The following is a 9,714-nucleotide window of genomic DNA, read 5'->3' on the forward strand; positions in this document are numbered from 1 at the left end:
TGCTTAGATACAAAGATGGGTAAAACAGATCTGGCTTTGACATGCTGGCTATCATGTTGTTTGGGAAGACAGCACTGCTGTCTTTCTAAAGCTAGCAGTCTCTCATCAGACACACAAGGCCTTTCTCTGCAATTGTTGCAATACCTTTTTTTTTTTTGAGACTGAGTCTCGCTCTGTCACCTAGGTTTGTGTGCAATGGCATGATGTCGGCTCACTGCAACCTCTGCCTCCCACCTCAGCTTCCCGAGTAGCTAGGATTACAGGCGCGTACCACCAGCCCAGCTAATTTTTGTATTTTTAGTAGAGACGAGGTTTTGCCATGTTGGCCAGGCTGATCTTGAACTCCTGACCTCAGGTAATCCACTCACCTTGACCTCCCAAAGTGCTGGGATTATAGGCGTGAGCTACCATACCTAGTCTTGCAGTACCTTTAATAGTTCTGATTATATGGGGAAACCCCAATTCTCTTAACCTAGAAACACAAGTGGACAACCTGTGCTTTAAAAATCTAATGAGTCGCTGCTTTTTTTTCTATTTTGACTTGGCCGATGCCCTTAAGCTACTCATAAGTAACACAGTAAGGAAACCTATTTATACTACCACTAGCAGCTGCAGCTTGTCAAAAACATCAATGAATTTTCTAAAAACATTTTCTTGGCTTGGTTTCAATTTTCAGTTCATCTTATAAGGTCATCAGCTAAAGATCAGGTAAGAGCTAATGAATCAGCATTCTTCCACACAACTAATGATCTATCAGTCTCAACTTATACATTCATACTGATTTTAATGATTATTTATTGAAAACCTACTATGCTTTATGAGCTGAAGATAAACTGGTACACAAAACAAGAGTCCTATCAATGTGGAATTAAATTCTAACAAAAAGAGAAACAGCAAGTAATAATCATAAATATAACAAGTAGGCCAGGAGCGGTGGCTTATACCTGTAATCCCAACACTTTGGGACACCAAGGTGGGCAGATCACTTGAGGTCAGTTCGAGACCAGCCTGGCCAAAGTGGCGAAATCCTGTCTCTACTAAAAATACAAAAATTAGCAGGGCATGGTGGTGTATGTCTGTAATCCTAGCTACTTGGGAAGCTGAGGCACGAGAATCGCTTGAACCCAAGAGGCGGAAGTTGCAGTGAGCTGAGATTGCACCACTGTACTCTAGCCTGGGTGACAGAGTAAGACTCTGTCTCAAATAAATAAATATAAGAAGTATTAGAAGATGTTCAAAGTAATGATGGCTGTGAAAGAAAACAGAGCAGGTTAAGAGAAATTGAGAGTGTGGAGGTTGAGGGACAGGTGAGAGGCAAGATGGAATTTTAAATAAAATGATCAGAGAGTCCCCCTTGAGAAGGTAGCATTTGAATAAGACTTCCAAGAGATGAAGGAGTTAGCCATACAGATACCTGGAAGAAAGACACTGAGATAGAGCCAACAGCCACTGCTACAGACCTAAGGTAGGATATGCCTGGTGTACTCAAACAAGAGCAAGGAGGCCAGTAGGTGTGAAATGAAGAGACCAAGAAAAAGAATATTAAGAGATAAAGCTAAAGAGGTAATGTAAGAGGCAGGTACTGTAGGACCATAAAAGCCATTTCGAAGGCCTTCAGTTTGATTCTCACTAAAATGGGAAGCCAGTGGAGGGATCTGAGGCAAAAGAATAACAGATCTGACTTATGTTTAAAAAGATAACTATTGTGAGGCCGGACGTGACGGCTCATGCCTGTAATCCCAGCACTTCGGGAGGCCAACGCAGGCAAATCACGAGTCAGCAGATTAAGAACATCCTGGCCAACATGGTGAAATCCTGTCGCTACTAAAAATACACAAAATTAGCTGGGTGTGGTGGTGCATGCCTGTAATCCCAGCTACTCTAGAGGCTGAGGCAGGAGAATCACTTGAACCGAGAGTCAGGGGTTGCAGTGAGCCAAGATCACGCCACTGTACTGGCAACAGAGCAAGACTCTGTCAAAAAAAAAAAAAAAAAAGAAGCTAACTATCGTGTACTGAAAAAAGTATTCCTAAAACAGTGTATTTACCAAGTGCATATTTCTAAGGTATAAAAAATTATTCCAACTTAGAATGGACAACACAATACTGGAAAATAACAAGTTGAAGGACTAACACTACCCATTTCGGTACCTACTATAAAGCTACAGTTGTCAAGACACTGTGGTTTTGGCAAAAGAAAAGTCAAGTTGACCAAAGGAACAGAACAGAGGGCCCAGAAATAGACCCACACAAATTTAGTAAAGTGATCTTTGAAGAAACAGCAAAAGCAATTCAACAGAGAATGGATATCTTTTCAACAAATGGTGCTGGAACTACTGGACATCCATATGCAAAAATATGCAAGTTTAGGCACAGATCATACCCCTTTCACAAAACTTAAGTCAACGTGAATCATAGATTAAATGTAAAGATCAAAACTATAAAACTTTGGGAAGATAAGAGAAAATCTAGATCACCTTGGATTTGGTGACAAATTTTTACCTATAATACCAATATTATGATCATAAAAGAAAAAAAGTGGTAGGTTGGACTTCATTAAAATTAAAAACCTCTACTCTGCAAAAGACACTGTTAAGAAAATGAAAAGATAAGCCACAGACTGAGAGAAAATATCTGCAAATCACATATATGATAAAGAACTAGTATCCAAAATATACAAAGAAATCTTAAAAACAAATAATAAGAAAGCAAAGAACTCAGTTTAAAAGTGGGCAAAAGATCTGAACAGTTTACTAAAGGAAATATACAGTCAGCAAATAAGCATATAAAAAGATGCTCAACATCATATGTTATTAGAGAATTGCAAATTAAAACAACTATGAGATGCCTCTACACATCTATTGGAATGGCTAAAATCCAAAAAGATTATAACACCAAATGCTGGAAAGAAGGTGGAGCAACAGAAACTGTCTTCAGTTAATGGTGGAAATGCTAAACAATACAGCCACTTTTAGTAGTTTCTTACAAAGCTGAACATAGTCTTATCATATGATTCAGCAATTACACTTCAAGGCATTAACCCAAATGACGGGAGAAGAGGAAGGATACAGAAACTCTGTACTTTCTCCCTAATTTTTCTGTAAACCTAAAACTGCTGTAAAAGTCTATTAATAAAAAAAATTGGGTCAGGCTCATGTCTGTAATTCCCGCACTTTGGGAGGCTGAAGCAGGTGGATTAACTCATTCCAGGAGTTCAGGACCAGCCTGGGCAACATGACAAAACCCCATCTCTACAAAAAAATACAAAAACTAGCCGTGCATAGTGGCGGGCACCTGTAATCCCAGGTACTCGGGTGACTGAGGCAAGAGAATCACCTGAGCTCAAGAGGTCAAGGCTGCAGTAAGCCAAGATCACGCCACTGCACTCCAGCCTGGGCAAATGGAGTTGCCAGTTTAGACCCTGTACCAAAAAAAAAAAAAAAAGTATTCCTGTCCTCAAAAAGCTTATACTTTTATTACTTTATTATCCATACTCTGCCCACTTCCAAAATGAAGTTAAGATAACAAATCAAAAAGGATACTAAAAGTAGAAATAAAATCAAAAATCATGTGTAAGGAAATCAACACAGCTATATCAAACTTTTGGCTAAAGAGTTATTTATCAATGTTCCTTTGCTGACCGTCTTCAAGTCAAGCCTCACCATATGCTCTCATTGCATGTGAACATGTCCTTCAGAGCATCCATTCCGGTGTTACAACTTAACCAATGTCTGCCCCCACATCAGACTCCTAAAGAGCAGATAAGCAAGTTTAATGATGCAGTGGAAACCAGGAAACCATCAATTTGGCAAAAAAACAGAGGACAAATCATGAGTCCCCGCTTAAAAATAATTTAGTCAGGACTTCAACATTTGGTCTGTTTGACTCCCAGGCCTGTTTGACTCCCAGGCCTCATGATCTTGGTGTTACACCATAAAGGATGATACAATTTTTGTACCTAATGTTACCTTCAATTTGTAAAAAGCAGTGACTCAATAAAAATAATTTAGTTAAGCTGAAAATCAGCTGAACTTAATCAAAAATATCACAATTGCTCCTAATTTCAAACCCTGTTAATACAAGAAAATCCAGAACGTGGGATGCCCTATTTTATTCCATTCATCCACCCCAGAGTTGGGGGCTTAGGTTCACTACTGTATAAACCAAAACTTGGCATCCTCAGTCAATTTACCTGAGTGCTGTAACATAATAAGGGTTTGAAATGATGAACCAGGATTTTTCCCAGACTAGTCTTTGCTTCACCTTTAAAATGCGACTCTTACAGTAAAACCTGCTGCCTTTAAAAATGAAAACCAAGGGGCCAGGTGTGGTGGCTTACGCCTGTAATCCGGCATTTTGGGAGGCCGTGGTGCACGGATCACCTGAGGTGGAGAGGTCAAGACCAGCTTGACCAACATGGACAAACCCTGTCTCTATTAAAGAAACAAAATTAGCCGGACATGGTAGCACATGCCTGTAATCCCAGATACTCGGGACGCTGAGGCAGGAGAAACGCTTGAACCCGGCAGGTGGAGGTTGCCGTCAGCCGAGATTGCACCATTGCACTCCAGCCTAAGCAGTAAGAACGAAACTCCGTCAAGAAAAAGAAAAAAGAAAAAACAAAGAAAACTCCAGCAAGGAATCTAAATTATCAAGGAGTAAGGTAGTAGTTTGAGAAAAGAAAACCTCTATTTGTGTCATATCTCTTATGGTCAATATAAACACAGCATTAGAGCTACCACATCCCAAAATAATTTATCTTAAAAAAAAAAAAAAAAAGCTCTGCTTATACAATTATTAGGAGTAATCTTATATATTCCCTTTATGTAAGAGTCTCTTTAAAAGGAAATGGAATCATAAACATTACCTTAGAAACCTTAGTATTACTTTAGAAGTTCATAAATTCTTTAACACAGGGCCCCCAATTTAAGCTAATGATAATCCTCACACTAGTATGTAACTAAAATTGTCTGCAAAGAACAGTTGTCCAACTGACATTCTGGATCTGTCTGTAACATAATAGTTAAAGAATGTGGTGTCATTTAAGGAGACACTATAATTTCCTGTACTGAATGCAGAGTATTAAAATTTGCTGTAATATTATTTTTTCTAACATTTCTAAATGCATAAATCATCACCAAACGTACACAAAAGACTTGGTTCAAAATATTTAGGTGTATATTTTATTATTGACTATTTATGGACAAGATGATGAGGCTCCATTTTCCTATGTAAAAAATTAGAAATACCTGGACTTTGCTTGCCATGAATACAAAGTACACACGTGGAAGAGCAAAATCAATCACAACTACAGGGAAAAAATGGCATCAAACACTAGAAATCATTAACAGTTTTGGATCATAGCTCTCTGCAAGAATTTGATGAACCCTGTGGGCTTTTCCTCTAAATGCACATAGTACATGTACACAAAATGTACCTACAGACTTAGTGCCTGACCTTTTACCTCAGCCCAAAAACTTCTAACCAGGAGAAAAATCCCATTATAATATTGCATTGAGGAGTCACTAGACATGTACTTTGGCCTCTAAGACACTGGCACAATGACTTATACATAAAGTATTAATAGTCCTGTGAAAAAAAATAAAAGAATACCAGTATTACTTATGAAAAAGTTCTCCAAAAGGGAAATTGAAATAAGAGTATGGAAGAGTAACACCCTAGCACGTGGGGTCCAGGCTATTTTAGACATGAGGATTGAGTAATGCTGAGAAAGCTGACATGTCAAAACCTCAACTTTTAAAACAGGTGTATTTTTAGCTTCTTTCGCAGGCTTTGGTTACATAAGTGCTTAATCGTTTGGTAAAACCGAATGTCAAGTTTATATATAAAAAAACATAAAGTTTCAATATAATATCTAAAGTATTTCATGTGATGGAAAATAAGAATTAAAAATACATGTTACTTATTAGCTGAATCATAGGCAGCAGCTTCTTAAAGTGACATTTTAATGTGATGATACTGCCCATACAGGAGGACCACAAGGCAGGAGGCTGCATGGCAGAGCAGAAATGGCACTCACTGTGTCAAGGCTCTTCCTTCTGCTCCTAGAACTGCAACTGATTACCCGTGTGACTCCAGTCAAGGCATTACCTTTGGGGATCCCAATTTTTAAAGCCTATGAAGTTAAAGGAATGAACTATATGACCTTTAAAACTGCTAATTTTTTTATTCTAAAGTTATCTAAGAGTACATCAAAAGTAAACAAGAGTCAGGGCCAATTAGTGGAGAATAATTAAAATCACAAGTAGTTTTCATTAGAGGATACCCCACACCAGCTCATACATGAGTGAAAATGCCTCAGGAAGGCTGCTGCCACAGAGATTTTGGTCCTTCCGAGTCATTGCGGTAGCCAGCCTCCAGGAGGACTCCCAGTAATCTCACTTTCTGTTATGCACATCCTTACATAGCCTCCTCTCACAGTGCACCAGGGTTGTCACTGTGACCAACTATAGAGCAAAAATGATGTTATTTTCAAGACTGGATTATAAACGACAAAGTCTTTGGCTTGGGTGCCTACTCTCCCTCGCTCTTGATTTCTTGTTTTGGGGAAAGCATGCTGCTGTCACGTGATGAGCATGCTGTGGCTTCCGGCCACCAGCAAGCAAGGAACTGAAGAGGACCAACAAGCATATGAGTCAGCCTAGAAAGAGATTCACTACCTCAGCTGAGCCTCGAGATGACTACAACACCTTGAACCCCACCTGATGGGAGACCCTGAGCCCAAAACACACAGCTGAGCAATTCCTAGATTCCTGACCCTCAGAAACGCTGATAGAGTAAATATTTCTTGTTTTAACCTAATAGGTTTTGGGGTAATTTGCTACACAGCAATAGGTAACTGATACAGTCATCTTTTAGTCTTTTATTTTTTTAGCCTCTTGGACCCTATAAGTTATTGGTCCAGATTTACTTAGTTCTTCTTTCACCCTGTCTCTTACATATAATTTTTTCATTTCCTCTGCAACCAGCCAGATTTGGGTCCCTGTATCTTACTATTGCAAATATCACAAAGTCTACACGCTATATCTCTAAGTCAAGAATCCCAAATTCAGGCCGGGTGCAGTGGCTCACGCCTGTAATCCCACTTTGGGAAGCCAAGGTAGGAGGATCACGAGGTCAAGAGATCGAGACCATCCTGGCCAACATGGTGAAACCCTGTCTCTACTAAAAGTACAAAAAATTAGCTGGGTGAGGCGGTGTGTGCCTGTAGTCCCAGCTACTCAGGAAGCTGAGGCAGGAGAATTGCTTGAAACTGGAAAACAGAAGTTGCAGTGAGCTGGGATCACGCCTCTTTACTCCAGCCTGGCAATAGAGTGAGACTCTGTTCAAAAAAAAAAAAGAATCCCCAATTCAAATATATATGAGATGTTCAGGCAATGTCAAGTGGACTAAGCATAAGGTAATGGGAGGCTGAAGACAGTGGTGAATATCAGGATAAATGTGCCTTTTTAGGGTACTATCTTCTGCTCAAAACAAACCAACTGCTGCCATGTGAGTATGTGAGCCCAGCACTGCCAGCTCACCTGCTTTTCCACGAAAACCCTAAACTCTACTTTTATGATATTTATCAATTTTTTAATATTGGCTTAAAATTGTTACAGTGTGTAGAACAAAACATATCTACTGTCTGCACTCAGTCTGTGAGCCACCAATTTCCAGCCTCTACCCTAGATCAATCCTTCTAGAATTTCTCTCAGGCCAGGCACAGTGGCTCATGCCTGCAACCCCAGCACTTTGGGAGGCTGAGGCAGGTGGATCATTTGAGGTCAGGAGTTCACGACCACGTTGGCCAACATGGTGAGACACTGTCTCTAATAAAAATACAAAAAATAGCCAGGTGTGGTGGCATGCACCTATAATCCCTGCTACTTGGGAAGCTGAGGCAGGAGAATCGCTTGAGCCAGAAGGTGGAGGTTCCAGTGAGCTGAGACGGTGCCACTGCACTCCAGCCTGGGCAACAGAGTGAGACTCTGTCTCAAAAAGAAAAAAAATAGAATTCATATGACCCAAACTTACCTCTTCAGCTTCACAGTCTCTATTAAAATGTTCTGTTACAGCAGACAGGCCTATCCAACATTCTAAAAAGTCATTTCCCACCCGCAATGTTCCAGTCAACTTGCCCCATCCATGCCCTACCCATAGCTTAAAACCAAAGCAAATATTACTATCCACAAAATTTTAGGCTGCTTTGTTGATTTAACCTTGCATATCATAACATAACATTGGATTATAATCCAAAGTATAAAAATCCACAAGTCCATATTTACATACATAAGTGATTGAATGAATTTAAAAAATAGAGAAGACAGAAGTTTCCTTAACACAAGAATCCAAATAATTTATATAGATATTCTCCTCTCAAGGATGTGAAGCTTAATTCCCCATCCCCCAAGTGTGGGCTGCACTTAGTGCTTTGCTTCCAAAGAATAATGTAAGTAAGGATGGGGGAGGAAAGAAACCTGGCAAACTTTACCACAGTCAGGTAATCAAGGATAATAACATCACAGCGACAAGTCATGTAGGTGGCACCTACCCTTGATAAGATATGTGAATTGTATAATTCTATCAAGACAGTTGAAGGTGAGCAAAAAGAAAAAACAAACAAAAAAACAAAAAAAAATAATAATAAAATGAAATTTAAAAAGATATATGAATTGATACGTTAATAATGTCACTTCACCTCTCTGGTCTTCCTTGCAAAAACCCACAATCTCAATCTAACCATAGGAAAAACATCAGATAAACCCAAATTGAAGGACATTCTGCAAACTACCTGACCACTACTCCTCAAAACTGTCAAGATCAGCCAGGTGCGGTGGCTCACGCCTGTAGTCTCAGCACTTTGGGAGGCCGAGGCAGGCAGATCACGAGGTCAGGAGTTTGAGACCAGCCTGTCCAATATGGCGAAACCCCGTAAATAGTAAAAAATACGAAAATTAGCCAGGCATGGTAGTGCACACCTGTAGTCCCAGCTGCTCAGGAGGCTGAGTCAGGAGAATTGCTTGAATCTGGGTGGCAAGGTTGCAGTGAGCTGAGATCATGTCACTGTACTCCAGCCTGGGCGACAGAGTGAGACTCTGTCTCAAAGCCACCCCCCATCCTCCCATCCCCCGGCAAGATCATCACAAACAAGGAAAGTCTAAGAAAATGTCACAGACCAGAGAAAACTAGAGACATGACAGTGAAATGTAATGTGGTATCCTGGATAGGATGTCAGAAGAAAAAAAAAAAGGACATTAGGGAAAAACTCAAATCAAGTATGGAATTCAGTTAAAGATAATGTACCAACATCGGTGCATTAGTTATGATATATGTACATACTAATTTAAGTTGCTAACAACAGGAAAAATTGGACAGAGTGTTCAGGAACTATCTGTAATATTTTTGCAACGTTTCTGTTGCAAAGATCTTAAATCTAACCTGAATTTAAATCCATTACTATTTAATACTATTCTAAAATCTAAACTATTCTAAAATTAAAAGGTTATTAAAATTTTTTTAATTCCAAAAGGATCACATATTTTGAAAACGTTCCTGTGTGAAAAACAGGACTTCAGACTTATTAAGATTCATAATAAAAAATATTTTTAAAAAGGCAAACTCTACATCGAAATTATTTATTTTTATTTTGTAAATATCTTTAAAAAATGTCTTGGCACTAAACTACCTTCATCATATCCAGAGATTTTATTTT

The 9,714-nt window shown here is 39.2% G+C and overlaps 1 protein-coding gene across 25 annotated transcripts in view; it reads right to left on the minus strand.

The window, feature by feature from the left end:
* Nucleotides 1-9,714, minus strand: part of DST (dystonin) — a 496,895-nt gene that overhangs the window by 306,923 nt on the left and 180,258 nt on the right. The window lies entirely within an intron of this gene.

This window comes from Sapajus apella, unplaced genomic scaffold (assembly GCF_009761245.1).
Source record: "Sapajus apella isolate SASKATOON/1434 unplaced genomic scaffold, GSC_monkey_1.0 scaffold41, whole genome shotgun sequence".
Taxonomy (NCBI): Eukaryota; Metazoa; Chordata; class Mammalia; order Primates; family Cebidae; genus Sapajus; species Sapajus apella.